The sequence below is a fragment of the Aegilops tauschii genome, chromosome 3 (genome assembly GCF_002575655.3).
Source record: "Aegilops tauschii subsp. strangulata cultivar AL8/78 chromosome 3, Aet v6.0, whole genome shotgun sequence".
NCBI classification, from domain to species: domain Eukaryota; kingdom Viridiplantae; phylum Streptophyta; class Magnoliopsida; order Poales; family Poaceae; genus Aegilops; species Aegilops tauschii.
Window position 1 is genome coordinate 96,520,927 of NC_053037.3, and position 15,709 is coordinate 96,536,635.

The window sequence follows — 15,709 nt, forward strand, 5'->3', positions numbered from 1 at the left end:
GAAGAATATGACTAGCACATTTAAGTCTAACCCACTTCCTATGCATAGGATTTTGTGAACAAACAATTTATGGGAACAATAATCAACTAGAATAGGAAGGCAAAACAAACATAACTTCAAGATTTTCAACACATAGAGAGGAAACTTGATATTATTGAAATTCCTACAAGCATAGGTTCCTACCTCATAATAATTTTCAGTAGCATCATGAATGAATTCAACAATATAACCAGCACCTAAAGCATTCTTTTCATGATCTACTTGCATAGAAATTTTACTGCTCTCCACATAAGCAAACTTCTTCTCATTCAGAATAGTAGTGGGAGAAAACTCAACAAAACAACTATCATGTGATTGAAAATTAAGATCAAGATGACAAGTTTAATGGTTATCATTATTCTTTATAGCATACGTGTCATCACAATAATCATCATATATAGGAGGCATGCTTTATCATAATAAATTTGCTCATCAAAACTTGGGGAACAAAAAATATCATCTTCATCAAACATAGCTTCCCCAAGTTTGTGGCTTTGCATATCATTAGCATCATGGATATTCAAGGAATTCATACTAACAACATTGCAATCATGCTCATCATTCAAAGATTTAGTGCCAAACATTTTAATGCATTCTTCTTCTAACACTTTGGCACAATTTTCCTTTCCATCATACTCACGAAAGATATTAAAAAGATGAAGCGTATGAGACAAACTCAATTCCATTTTTTTTGTAGTTTTCTTTTATAAACTAAACTAGTTCTAAAACAAGAAACAAAAAGATTCGATTGCAAGATCTAAAGATATACCTTCAAGCACTCACCTCCCCGGCAACGGCGCCAGAAAAGAGCTTAGTTGACGGGGTGTGAGCGCTGCTTACCTAGCCTCCCCGGCAACGGCACCAGAAAAGAGCTTGATGTCTACCACGCAACCTTCTTCTTGTAGACGTTGTTGGGCCTCCAAGTGCAGAGGTTTGTAGGACAGTAGCAAATTTCCCTCAAGTGGATGACCTAAGGTTTATCAATCCGTGGGAGGCGTAGGATGAAGATGGTCTCTCTCAAGCAACCCTGCAACCAAATAACAAAGAGTCTCTTGTGTCCCCAACACACCCAATACAATGGTAAATTGTATAGGTGCACTAGTTCGGCGAAGAGATGGTGATACAAGTGCAATATGGATGGTAGATATAGGTTTTTGTAATCTGAAAATATAAAAACAGCAAGGTAACAAGTGGTAAAAGTGAGCGTAAACGGTATTGCAATGATAGGAAACAAGGCCTAGGGTTCATACTTTCACTAGTGCAAGTTCTCTCAACAATAATAACATAATTGGATCATATAACTATCCCTCAACATGCAACAAAGAGTCACTCCAAAGTCACTAATAGCGGAGAACAAACGAAGAGATTATGGTAGGGTACGAAACCACCTCAATGTTATTCTTTCCAATCAATCCGTTGGGCTATTCCTATAAGTGTCACAAACAGCCCTAGAGTTCGTACTAGAATAACACCTTAAGACACAAATCAACCAAAACCCTAATGTCACCTAGATACTCCAATGTCACCTCAAGTATCCGTGGGTATGATTATACGATATGCATCACACAATCTCACATTCATCTATTCAACCAACACATAGAACCTCAAAGAGTGCCCCAAAGTTTCTACCGGAGAATCAAGACGAAAAAGTGTGCCAACCCCTATGCATAGGTTCATGGGCGCAACCCGCAAGTTGATCACCAAAACATACATCAAGTGAATCACGTGATATCCCATGGTCACCACAGGTACGCACGGCAAGACATACATCAAGTGTTCTCAAATCATTAAAGACTCAATCCGATAAGATTACTTCAAAGGGAAAACTCAATCCATTACAAGAGAGTAGAGGGGGAGAAGCAACATAAGATCCAACTATAATAACAAAGCTCGCGATACATCAGGATCGTGCCAAATCAAGAACACGAGAGAGAGAGAGAGAGAGAGAGAGAGAGAGAGAGAGAGAGAGAGAGAGATCAAACACATAGCTACTGGTACATACCCTCAGCCTCGAGGGTGAACTACTCCCTCCTCGTCATGGAGAGCGCCGGGATGATTAATATGGCCACCGATGAGGGTTCCCCCATTCGGCAGGGTGCCGGAACGGGCTCCCGAGAGGTTTTTGGTGGCTACAGAGGCTTGCGGCGGCGGAACTCCAGATCTATTCTGTTCCCTGAAGGATTTAGGCCATATGGGTATATATAGGTGAAAGAAGTACGCCAGGGGAGCCACGAGGGGCCCACGAGGGTGGAGGGCGCGCCCAGGGGGTGGGCGTGCCCCCTGCCTCGTGCCCTCCTCGTTGCTTTCTTGACGTGGACTCCAAGTCTCCCGGGTTGCTTTCTTTCTGAAAATAACTTCTCCAAAAGGTTTCATTCCGTTTCGACTCTGTTTGATATTCCTTTTCTTCGAAACACTGAAACAAGGGAAAAAACAGGAACTGGTACTGGGCTCTGGGTTAATAGGTAAGTCCCAAAAATAATATAAAAGTGCATAGTAAAGCCCATAAACATCCAAAACAGATAATATAATAGCATGGAACAATCAAAAATTATAGATACGTTGGAGACGTATCATAGTCCAGGTGATGTTAGTTCGCCAGATCCTGCCTTGTCAACACCGGACTTGCAATCTATGGGAATTTGATCCGGCCAGGCACCAAACCTTGCGAGAGCTTTTCGGCTCCTCGCACAAGGACATCTGGAAGGTGCTTTTCAAGTCCAGCAAATCATGGCCAGACTCCGCTGAGGACCGCGGGTACCAACTGTCGCGCCCTGCAAGTTCGGTAAGTCATCAAACTTTTTATCCGCGTAACCAAAAGGAAGCGCTTAACGTGTTTTATACAACTCTCCCAGGGCTGGACGAAGAAGGCGGAGCAGATCCATTGTCCGGCCCCGCTGCACGGAGAACCGGCCGTCCCACTTCTGACGAAGATGCTGGTCCCAGCGCCTTACAAGGTAGCGAAGAAGACGGCCGAGAAGGAGACCAAAAAGACCCGGGGCGGCCTTCGTCGCCGCGGCACTTCAGACACAATATCCGAAGGCTCTGATGCCCATTCCGCCTCCGAAGAGGACGATGAGGAGGAAGATGAATCCCCTACGGGGGGAAGAAAGAAGAGGACGGCCTCCGTACACTTGGAGGCCGAGCTGCCCAAAAGGGGAAAGGCTCCTCTTCCGGAGGAGTCCACTGCCGCCGCTGACAGCGGCCCGGCATGGGATCCCAGGGCCCAGCCCCTGGTGAACTCGTAAGTATATAAAATCCGAGTACGTTTTAGGCATCTAGACTCATCATGGCATAGTATTTTAACCTAAGCCATATCTTTTGTAGTCCGGCGAGGTCCCGTACCAAACAATCCTCATCAGAGGATTCGCTGAGCTCAGATGCTATGGAGAGCGGGACGCCCCCAAAGGCCCCTTCCTCCAAACAGGTGCATAACACCGAGGCTTCATCCCAGAAGGACCCCGGCCAAGGAGGAGAGGAAAAGACCGTGAAAGCGGCGCCTGGAGGTCAAACCTCAGGGGCCGGACACATGGGGGAAAAGATTCCCATGGGAGCTGACAGCGGGGGCCATCCTGAGTTCGGCTCCCAGCCGGATGCGATTCTGGAGATCTATGCGGCTCCAGAATCAAGCAGGCGCCTCCCTCGGCTGGAGGGGGCATGCCTGTTCCATCGGCAACCTCTGTCCAACCAGAGGTGTCGGATGCTTTGTTGGTGGCGCTGAAGAGCGCCTCCATCGTTGATGAACACCGTGCCCTTATGGGTGCGGTGATTGAAAAGATTCAGTCAGCTGAGAGTGGACTGAACGAAGCATGTATCATCCTTATAAGAGGCTTTGAGGTATGTTTTATGAGTTTTCGAAGAGTGTCATAGTATAGATAGTAGCCCCTGGTACACTGTTCGGTGAAAGAAAGAACCGGACAGAGGATCGAATTTATGTTCGCAGGAAGACTCATTGAATGACATATATTTCTCTTCTGTTATAAGCAGGCGTCTGTAGCGGCTGCTGCCTCTCATACTGCGGAGATCTCCGGACTGAATCAAAGTCTGGAGCGGGCCAAAGAAGAACTTGGCCAGTTGAAAATGCAGTTGAGAGATAAACAAGGTATGCACAAGTCTTGTTCGCGTTTATTGCGAATGAATTTTCAGTATGAAATAAGCTTCATGATTTGCGCTAGGGATTGTGACCGAAGTCGAAGCCCTTAAGAAGGTTGTGGCCGAGGCCGAGAAAAAGGCAGCCACAGAGCAGGCTCTTCGTGAGAAGCACGAGGCCAGGGTTATTAAAGCTGAGCAGGAGCTGCAAGAGGCCGAGAGGAAGTGCGAGACCTTAGAGCAGAGTTTAACGGAGAAAGAATCCGAACTCACCAAGGTGCATCAGGCCACGAGCGATGCCCGGGGGGAAACCCAAAATGCCCTGCAGGGGATCCAAGAGGCGAGAAAGATCGCGGCGGGTAATGCTTTTTCCATGTAAAGCAAGTATTTTAGGGGAAAACTATGTTTCTAATTTTGAATCCGGATTTCTCAGGGGTATTTGCCGAGCTACCCCGCAGCATATCAGATGCCGCCCAATTCTACCGAGCCGAAGAAAGGAACACTGCAGATAAGCTCTCCTGGTCGCAGTATTTGGCACCGAATTATCCGGTGCCTTTTGCCGATCAACTGAAACAGTTGATCGAACTGCATAAGGCGGCGGAACTAGCCATGAAAGATTTGGTTATCCGGCTATGGCCTGCCGAGCCGATTCCAAGCAGCTACTTCGGGCTCGTGAAGCGGCTTGTAAGCGCTTGTCCTCGACTTGACATCATCAAGCTATCGGTCTGTATAGAAGGTGCGCGAATGGCCTTCGCCCATGCAAAGGTGAACTGGGGGAAGATGGATGCTGAAAAGCTGATGACCGAAGGACCGCCAGAGGGGAAGGAGCACCGTAAGCCCGAATTATATTATGAGAGTGTCCTAAAAGGATCCTACCTTGCAGCGGAGCTATGCGCCAAGGACATTATATTTCCATGAATGCCAATCATGTTTTCCTTTGTAATGTTTGAACAAGGTCATTTATTTATTGCCTGCTATATAAAAGTTTACCCTCCTGTGTGGCCGTTTTATATGTTAAACCTGAAGTTGGCCAGTCGTCGGCTTCTGCCCCCACGTAAGAAGTACGAGAGTGTTCGGGATAAACTTGAGCACTCTTTATCCCAGTTTTGAGTCCTTCGAAGGAGGTGCTCAGCACAACGAACCAGGCAATCGGACTATAGGGCTTTATCACTCTCACTTAGCCATAGGAGCTTTAGTAAGGTCGGCGTAGCCCCTGGTGTTCGGAAGACCATACTAGGGGCTCTATAAGCACCTGATCGGAGGGAAAACCGATCCATCGCACTCTGCATTGGTTATGGCATTATGCGGGAGAAATCCTTAAAGATTTTGTGACCTCTCGAACAGTTGACCAGCTCTCGCCATATCATGACAGTCAGTTTTCGGCTTTCTCTACTGAGGTGCTCGTCCGGAAGAACCGGGACACAATCGCAGTAGTTCTCCCAGTGCTACCTTATCCGATATAGCGGAACGTAAGGTACCAAAACATGGGAGCCGGGCAAACCCAACTATTGACCCAAGACATGATTCGGAGCTGATGCATATAATGCTATAGGTTCGGGGTGCCGAACTTCCATGAAGGTGTTCGGACTTTATTGCCGTGTTATGGGTAAAATGAAGCCCCTGGCATATTTTAAGGCATATCGCTGTGCACGGATGCCACTTGGCAAAATAATTGCAATAAGAAATAATAGCAGGCAAGCGTCATATAAATCCACATGTTGTATTTGAATAGTACGTCTATGCGTATGAGTACAGGTAATGTGATAAAAAAGGAATATGATTGCGGAACCTGCTGAGACCGGGGGGAAGAAGCTGAGTGCGGATCCGTAGTATAGCCGGATGGTCATTGCGGGGAATGTCTAAGGATTCCCTTGTGCGTTCAAGCTGCCTCCATATAGCCCATCCTGGTCGGCGCAAAGGTGAACCTGCGAAGGAAATGAAAGAAATGTTTGCGTGCCGGAGAGCGGTGGAGCCGCTGAGTGCGGCCTGTCCTGGCCTTCGCCGGAGTGTTTAATTGAGCTCTGGACGAGCCGGGCTATCCTTTCGCGAAGTAGTTCGGAGTCCCTTGACGGTGTCCGAGAGCCTGGACGTCGACTCGAGGTTCGGCTGCAAGGTGCTGCTCGTTGCTTCTGCTGCGAAGGCAGGGGTGTACTTGTTGGTGCCGAGGGAAGGTTCGTCCTTGCCATTAACCGTGATGACACCGCGTGGACCGGGCATCTTGAGCTTACGGTAGGCATAATGTGGCACCGCGTTGAATCGAGCGAACGCGGTTCGTCCGAGCAGTGCCTGATAATCACTGCGGAAAGGGACGATTTCGAAGATTAACTCTTCGGTACGGTAATTTTCTGGTGATCCGAAGACTACCTCAAGGGCAATGGAGCCTGTACAGCTGACTTCCACACCTGGTATAATGCCTCTGAAAGTGGCTTTAGTGGGTTTGATCACCGAATGATCGATGCCCATCTTGCGCAGTGTGTCCTGGTAAAGCAGATTTAGACTGCTGCCTCTGTCCATAAGGACTCGAGTGAGGTGGAACCCGTCAATTATTGGGTCGAGGACTAGTGCGGCTGGATTGCCCTGATTGGCGTTAACCGGACGATCCGTGCGGTTGAAGGTGACCGGCCCTAGTTTATATTGTGGGACGACTAGTTCCATTAAGTCGGCATCCCTAAGGGTGCATATCCGGTCCGAGTTCACCGATTGAATATGCTGGGGAAACTTCTTTTGCCCTCCTGTGTTCGGTGATCTGGGCTCTTCGTCGCCATCACCGCTTTGAGACCCCCCTTCTCCGCTTTTGGCACCTGCCCTGCCGGCTTGTTTGAAGACCCAGCATTCTCTGTTGGTATGGGTGGCTGGCGTTCCTGGGGTGCCATGAATTCGGCATTGGCGATCGAGTATGCGGTCCAGACTAGATGGACCCGAATTGTTATTTTTGGGTGGCCCTTTCTGCTGACCAGATTTTGAGCCCCTAAACCCGGCATTAACTGCCATATTTTTGGCATTTTCACCATGTTTGTGGCGCTTGTGTTTGTTGCGTCATGGTTTGCCGTTGCTATCCCTAGCCTCTGATGTGCCAGGTTTGCTTGCTGTATTGTTACTACCAGCCAACCAGCTATCTCCGCCCGCGCAAAAGCGGGTCATAAGTGACGTGAGGGCTGCCATGGATTTTGGCTTTTCTTGGCCGAGGTGCCGGGCGAGCCACTCGTCACGGATGTTATGCTTAAATGCCGCTAAGGCCTCTGCATTCGGACAGTCGACAATTTGGTTCTTCTTAGTTAGGAACCGGGTCCAGAATTTCCTGGCCGATTCCCCTGGCTACTGAGTTATATGACTTAAATCGTCAGCATCCGGCGGTCGCACATAAGTGCCTTGCAAATTGTCTAGGAATGCATCTGCCAGGCTCTCCCAGCTTCCGATGGAGTTTGCCGGCAAGCTATTGAGCCAATGCCGAGCTGGCCCTTTGAGTTTTAGCGGGAGATACTTGATGGCATGTAAATCATCCCCGCGGGCCATGTGAATGTGGAGGAAGAAGTCTTCTATCCATACCGCGGGGTCTGTGGTACCATCATATGATTCAATGTTTACGGGTTTAAACCCTTCTGGGAATTCGTGGTCCATTACTTCATCAGTGAAGCATAGGAGGGGTGCGGCGCCTCTGTGCCGGGCTATATCACGACGCAGTTCATACAAGTCTTGTCTGCTGTATTCGGCCCGGCCGGATTTGCTTTTAGCATATCCGATGTGACGGTCATCATCCCGCGTAGGGGCGCGCCCCCATGATCCGTAGATCGATCTTGCATGTTTTTCTTTGTTTTCCAATACGTCTCGCAGGTTCCGCGTGTTATCCCTGGCCTTGGTATTTTTGTTTGAATGGCGGCGGGGTGTGGGCTGGACTTCGGGCTGATGAGCCTCTCTGTCTCGGCCACGAGGTGGCTGATCAGCCGCATCATACGCTGGGGATGGCGATAAGACAACGGAGGATAATCCCTCCAAGAAGCAATCCAAGCCCCGACGTCAGCGACGCCCTGTGGGTGGTGGTTCTTGTTCGTCTCCTGCATCGTCGTCCATACCGTCGATGTCTTCGGAGCCGAAGTCGAGCATGTCGGTTAAATCGTCGACAGTGGCTACTAACTGGGTGGTGGGTGGGGAGCGAATTTCTTCGTCGTCTGCATCCCATTCTAGTCGGACATAGTTCGGCCAAGGGTCTCCTGACAGGGAGAGAGACCTCAACGAGTTTAGCACATCGCCAAAGGGCGAGTGCTGAAAGATATCCGCGGAGGTAAACTCCATGATCGGTGCCCAATCGGATTCGATAGGCACAGACGCAGGCGGCTCGGAGTCCATGGTCGGGGATGAATCCAACGGTTCGGCAACACGGGTCTCGGAGGAGGTGAAGTCAGTATTCGGCTCTATCGCCACTGAGCGTGCGGCCTCCGTGGAGGGGTCCATCCACCCGTCCTCAGATGGCGCAATTTGTTTCGGATTGAGGGCCGGAGTAATTGCAGGTGTGATCTCCCGAACACTATCCGACGGCAGAGCTAAATCATGCTCGTCGTGATTGTGCGGCGCACCAGACATGGGCTCAAATCCGTCAAAGATCAAGTCTCCGCGGATGTCGGCAGTATAGTTCAAGTTTCCAAACCTGACCTGATGGCCAGGGGTGTAGCTCTCGATCTGCTCCAGATGGCCAAGCGAGTTGGCCCGCAGTACGAAGCCGCCGAATACGAAGATTTGTCCGGGGAGGAAAACCTCACCCTGGATCGCATCGTTGTTGATGATCGAAGGAGCCATCTAGCCTTACGGTGACGACACAGTGGAACTCTCAATGAAAGCACCAATGTCGGTGTCAAAACCGGCGGATCTCGGGTAGGGGGTCCCGAACTATGCATCTAAGGCGGATGGTAACAGGAGGCGGGGGACACGATGTTTACCCAGGTTCGGGCCCTCTCGATGGAGGTAATACCCTACTTCCTGCTTGATTGATCTTGATGATATGAGTATTACAAGAGTTGATCTACCACGAGATCGTAGAGGCTAAACCGTAGAAGCTAGCCTATGGTATGATTGTTGTTGTCCTACGGACTAAACCCTCCGGTTTATATAGACACCGGAGGGGGCTAGGGTTACACATTGTCGGTTACAAGGGAGGAGATCTACATATCTGTATTGCCAAGCTTGCCTTCCACGCCAATGAGAGTCCCATCCGGACACGGGTCGAAGTCTTGAGTCTTGTATCTTCATAGTCCAACAGTCCGGCCAAAGGATATATCAGGCTGTCCGAGGACCCCCTAATCCAGGACTCCCTCAGCGAGTACCAACCTTTGTCAGGAGGCTTATTGTGTAGAGCATACAGATGAAGCACTTCTCCGGAACCATCTGTTGCTATCTACTGTGGTGGCCATGCTTACTATATACTCCTCGATTAGATTAATGTTTCCAACATCTTCTTGTGCAGTTCCACTAAAATATATGGTATCTCCAAAGAAGATCCCTGTTTGCACAAGTAGAGATAATTACGTATTACATTAAGAGTTGCATCAAATCAATGGCAAAACAATTGCTCATTCTAGCCATAGCAATAAATTAAGATGCAAAACTATATCATTACTTGTGTCACCACAGTTCTAGTGCTTCATTACAGCACCAGGAGTTGATTTTTGTTTTTCTTCCGCTTGTTCTTCCCCTTCATCACTTGGTTCAATAACAGACAAGCTTCGCCTTCAATGTAAGATTTGGCATGTCAATTAGGTTGCACAAGTATAGCACTAAACAATGACATTAATTTTCTGATGAAAGTGGCAAAATACAGGCCACCAGTTGTGAAATATCCTTATCTTACCTCAATGGGATATTGCGGTGCACATATAGATTGGAAGTCTTGTCTCCATTTGTGCAGTTCACTAAAATCAAGCAACATTACCGTACAAGTAGCACAACATATGAAAGCACACTGCAGAATCATGTGAAAGAAGGCTAGTAATGACCACTCATGACGCGGAATTCAAACAACTCACAAGAAGAAGTTCTGAACCAAATTTGCCAACACGGATAGGAAGTAAGATCTCCTCTTGTGCAGTTCCACTAAGATCAAGCAATCAAGCAACATTGTTGGTGTGACATTTTGGTTGAACTGCACAAAACACTTAAAACAAAAGTGTTTTGTGCAGTTCAACAAAAGGTCACAATGGCAACAAGGTGAAGTAGATAACCCTGTTTACACAGAGGTGCAAAGGAAACAACTAGTGGTCAATAACGGTGGATGACACAGAAGCCAACAAAAAGAAGCATCTACCTTATCTAAATGGGAAAGAAAGCAAGACAGTAGCATTTCTCAAACGGTGGCATTGATTAATATTAACAGAGAGATTATATTAACAATAAAATTCGTTAAACATGTAATTTGCTTTTAACTATGGCATTGCATCAATTTTCCAGCGGCATTATTAGAGGGTGCTTGCTTACAGTGACATTTTGGTGGAGGGACTAAAAAATTCCGTGTCAGTCCCATCTAAACCAGACAGGAGGGACTTTTAGGGACTAAAAGTGGGCATTTGGGACTAAAGAAAGAAGACCCCGAGGGAGAGTCTTTTTGGGACTTTTTCCAACAGTTGCCCCTGCCACGCATCGCACCTTGTCTCTATTAGTTCATTACTAGGGGTAACATGGTCTAAGCATGTCATTTAATAACCTCTAGTCCATGTTTAGTCCCTGGAACCAAGCAGGTAGGGACTAGGGAGTTTTTAACCAAACAGGGCCTTAGATTAACAACAGCTAAAGAGTTGCACGGGACAATGGACGCACCAGCACCATGTGCATCTACCGATGTACTGGTGTGATGCACAGTCTGTTGCAACAAAGAAAAAACAACCAAGGAGCATATTTGTGTTGGTCCCAGTTTTGTTATCTTTAGACACCTTTCCCTATGTGAGCGCAGCAAATCTAGTCCTGCTCAAACTCTACAGCCTTGTCCCCCAAAACAAAAGATCAGTTCGTTACAGATGTGTGTACTGCGTTTGTCATTGTTTTCCCATTTTGACCAACGTAGGTGCTGGATAGCCGGTCTGTACTAGTACTTTCCCCACTTCCTTTCCTCTGAGAACCACGTCCTAGATTTATGCTATACAACTTTCCCCACTACTTTCCCCCATTCCTGTCCTCTTTGAACCACGTCTTAGATTCATGCGATACAACTTTCCCCCTTCCTTTCCTTTTTGAACCACGTCCTAGATTCATGCTATACAACTTTTCCCACTACTTTCCCCCATTCCTTTCCTCTTTGAACCACGTCCTAGATTCATGGTATACAACTTTCCCCACTACTTTTCTGTTTGATCCAACACCTAGAGTCGAGTGCAGAAGCGGAAAAAGCCCACATGCAGCTAGAGCAATGCATGTGGAATAAGTAAATTATACCTTAAGGTTCTTGGGGTGTGGTTCGGTGGATGACCGGAGGCCGTTCGACCCACACTATGTACGGCGGCGAAGAAGAAGGGGTCGTTGAGGGAGTCCTGGACTAAGGGGTCCTTGGGCGTCCAGCCTGTTATCTATTGGGCCTGACTAATGGGCTGTGAAGATACGAAGGCCGAAGACTATACCCGTGTCCGGATTGGACTCTACTTGGTGTGGAAGGCAAGCTAGGCGACCGATTATGAAGATTTCCTCCTATGTAACCGACCCCATGTAACCCTAGATCTCTCCGGTGCCTATATGAACCGGAGAGCATAGTCCGGATGGGACAGATCCATTACCATACTCATAGGCTAGGCTTTTAGGGTTTAGCCATTACGATCTCGTGGTAGATCAACTCTTGTAACACTCATATTCATCAAGATCAATCAAGCAGGAAGTAGGGTATTACCTCCATAGAGAGGGCCCGAACCTGGGTAAACATTGTGTCCCTCGTCTCCTGTTACCATCGATCCTAGATGCATAGTTCGGGACCCCCTACCCGAGATCCGCCGGTTTTGACACCGACATTGGTGCTTTCATTGAGAGTTCCACTGTGCCGTCGACGAAAGGTTTGATGGCCCCTTCAATCGTCAGTAATGACGTGGTCCAGGGAGAAACCTTCCTCCCCAGATAGATCTTTGTATTCGGCGGCTTCGTACTGCGGGCCAACTCGCTCGGCCATCTGGAGCAGATCGATAGCTACGCCCCTGGCCATCAGGTTAGATTCGGAAGCCTGAACTACGTCACGGACATCCGTGGAGACTTGATCTTCGATGGATTCGAGACCGCGGCAACCGCTCCCCTTCGCCCCGATGAACATGGCTTAAACCTGTCATTGGGCCGCATCCAGGAGATAGCTCCCGTAACAACTCTGGCCTTAGATCCGGAATAGATCAAGCCGTCCGAAGATGGGAAACTCAACCCCATCACGGGGGCAACCAATTCGGCGGCGTTGGAGCCGCATGCAGATTCCACTTCGTACGATACTTGCATCAACGGAACCCCGGACTTGTCTCCGGTATCGAGTTCCGAACCCTGCGAGCCCGCGGATACCGAACTCGATCGGCTATCGATCTTCAAGTTCAGCGCCGCGGATATCTTCCAACACTCGCCCATGGGCGACCTACTAAACTCACTAAAAAACCTATCCCTGGCAGACGGCTCGTCGCCGAACTATGTTCGGTTCGACCTTACGACGGATGATGGAGAATTTTGCTTCCCACCCGCCACCCACTTCATAGCCACCGTCGAAGACCCAACCAACACGCCCGACCCCTGCTCCGAAGACATCGACGGTCTTGACGATGATGAGGGGCAAGGCCAGAACTTACTATCCGCTAGACGCGGGGCGACCACTTCCTGGTATGACGTGTGTATGGTAGACACACCCAACGACGATCTCGACGATGACAAGGAGGATCCAGTCAAGAATAAGCCTCCTGGTACACAGTCCGAACACCGGCGCCCTCGGCGCCACTCTCAGTCACGTTACTCAAGAGAAAACAATACTAGCACCGGAGGTGATAATACTCCGGACAACGAAGACCCTGTTGAGACAGGATCCAAACAGGAGGGCCAGGAAAGCGGGCCAGATAGCCCTGATAAACAGGCTACATACGGAGACTCGGAGGATAGTAATTATCTTCCACTCTCCGAGGAAGAAGAGAGCCTTGGCAATGAGGAATTCATCGTGCCTGAGGAACCTCTAGAACAAGAGCGCTTTAAACGCCGACTCATAGCCACTGCAAGGTGCCTAAGGAGGAAGTAGCTGCAGCTTCAAGTGAGCCAAGATTTGCTCAATGATAGATGGACCGACGTCCTGGCCGCCGAAGAAAACGGCCTTAGCGGCCCAGACAAAAGCCACCACAACTGTAGGTGGCTCCCTCAATACGATGGCAAGGCGTTGGAGCCCACACCACCATCGAATAAGCCGGTAGGCCAACCACAGTTCGGTCCGGTCAAAGCAGTAGCCCAAGAAGAGCACCATACCAACCCATCCGACCGTCCAAGCAAGAATAAAGAAGCTCGGGGGAACACACGCGACATCCAACAAGACCTGGAGGGTAGAACAGGACACACAAAATCGACACACAGATCGCGGAGACATGCCCCTGCCAGTAATAACGGTTATCTATTCGGACACAACAGACCCGAGCACGCTCGGTCCGAAAACCGTAAGCGGAGTCCGCCGGAAGTGCTTCACAGTGTGGCCCAACATAGAGGAGCGGCACACCCTATTTGCTTCACCAACGAGGTAATGGAGCATGAATTTCCAGACGGGTTTAAACCCATCAACATCGAATCATACGATGGAACAACAGATCCCGCAGTATGGATTGAGGATTTCCTCCTCCATATCCACTTGGCTCGCGGAGACGACCTTCATGCCATTAAATACCTGCCTCTCAAGCTTAAGGGGCCAGCATGGTACTGGCTAAACAGTTTGCCAGAAAATTCTATTGGCAACTGGGAAGATCTGGAAGACGCCTTTCGTGACAAATTCCAAGGAACATATGTCCGGCCACCAGATGCCGATGACTTAAGTCATATTGTCCAACAGCCCGGCAAGTCAGCCAGGGAACTCTGGACTAGGATCTTAGTCAAAAAGAACCAAATTGTCGACTGTCCGAACGCGGAAGCCCTTGCGGCCTTCAAATATAGCGTCCAGGATGAATGGCTAGCACGACACCTCGGCCAGGAAGGACCTAAATCCATGATGATACGTCTCCAACGTATCTATAACTTTTGATTGTTCCATGCTATTATATTATCTATTTTGGATGTTTATTGGGATTTACTATGCACTTTTATATTATTTTTGGGACTAACCTATTGACCCAGAGCCCAGTGCCAGTTTCTGTTTTTTCCCTTGTTTCAGTGTTTCGCAGAAAAGGAATATCAAACGGAGTCCAAACAGAATGAAACCTTCGGGAAAGTTATTTTTCGAACGGAAGAAATCCAGGAGACTTGGAGTACACGTCAGGGGATCAACGAGGAGAGCACGAGGCAGGGGGCGCGCCCACCCCCTGGGCGTGCCCTCCACCCTCGTGGGCCCCTCGTGGCTCCCCTTATTGACTTCTTTCGCCTATATATCTCCATAAACCCTAAAACCATCGGGGAACAGAATAGATCGGGAGTTCAGCCGCCGCAAGCCTCTGTAGCCACCAAAAACCAATCGGGACCCTGTTCCGACACCCTGCCGGAGGGGGATCCCTCACCGATGGCCGTCTTCATCATCCCGGCACTCTCCATGACGAGGAGGGAGTAGTTCACCCTCGGGGCTGAGGGTATGTACCAGTAGCTATGTGTTTGATCTCTCTCTCTCTCTCGTGTTCTTGATTTGGCACGATCTAGATGTATCGCGAGCTTTGCTATTATAGTTGGATCTTATGATGTTTCTCCCCCTCTACTCTCTTGTAATGGATTGAGTTTTCCCTTTGAAGTGATCTTATCGGATTGAGTCTTTAAGGATTTGAGAACACTTGATGTATGTCTTGCATGTCCTTATCTGTGGTGACAATGGGATATTCACGTGATCTACTTGATGTATGTTTTGGTGATCAACTTGTCGGTTCCGTGACCTCGTGAACTTATGCATAGGGGTTGGCACACGTTTTCGTCTTGACTCTCCGGTAGAAACTTTGGGGCACTCTTTGAAGTACTTTGTGTTGGTTGAATAGATGAATCTGAGATTGTGTGATGCATATCGTATACTCATACCCACGGATACTTGAGGTGACATTGGAGTATCTAGGTGACATTAGGGTTTTGGTTGATTTGTATCTTAAGGTGTTATTCTAGTACGAACTCTATGATAGATCGAATGGAAAGAATAGCTTCGTGTTATTTTACTACGGACTCTTGAATAGATCGATCCAAAAGAATAACTTTGAGGTGGTTTCATACCCTACCATAATCTCTTCGTTTGTTCTCCGCTATTAGTGACTTTGGAGTGACTCTTTGTTGCATGTTGAGGGATAGTTATATGATCCAATTATGTTATTATTGTTGATAGAACTTGCACTAGTGAAAGTATGAACCCTAGGCCTTGTTTCAACGCATTGCAATACCATTTGCGCTCACTTTAATCATTAGTTACCTTGCTGTTTTTATATTTTCAGATTACAAAAACCTA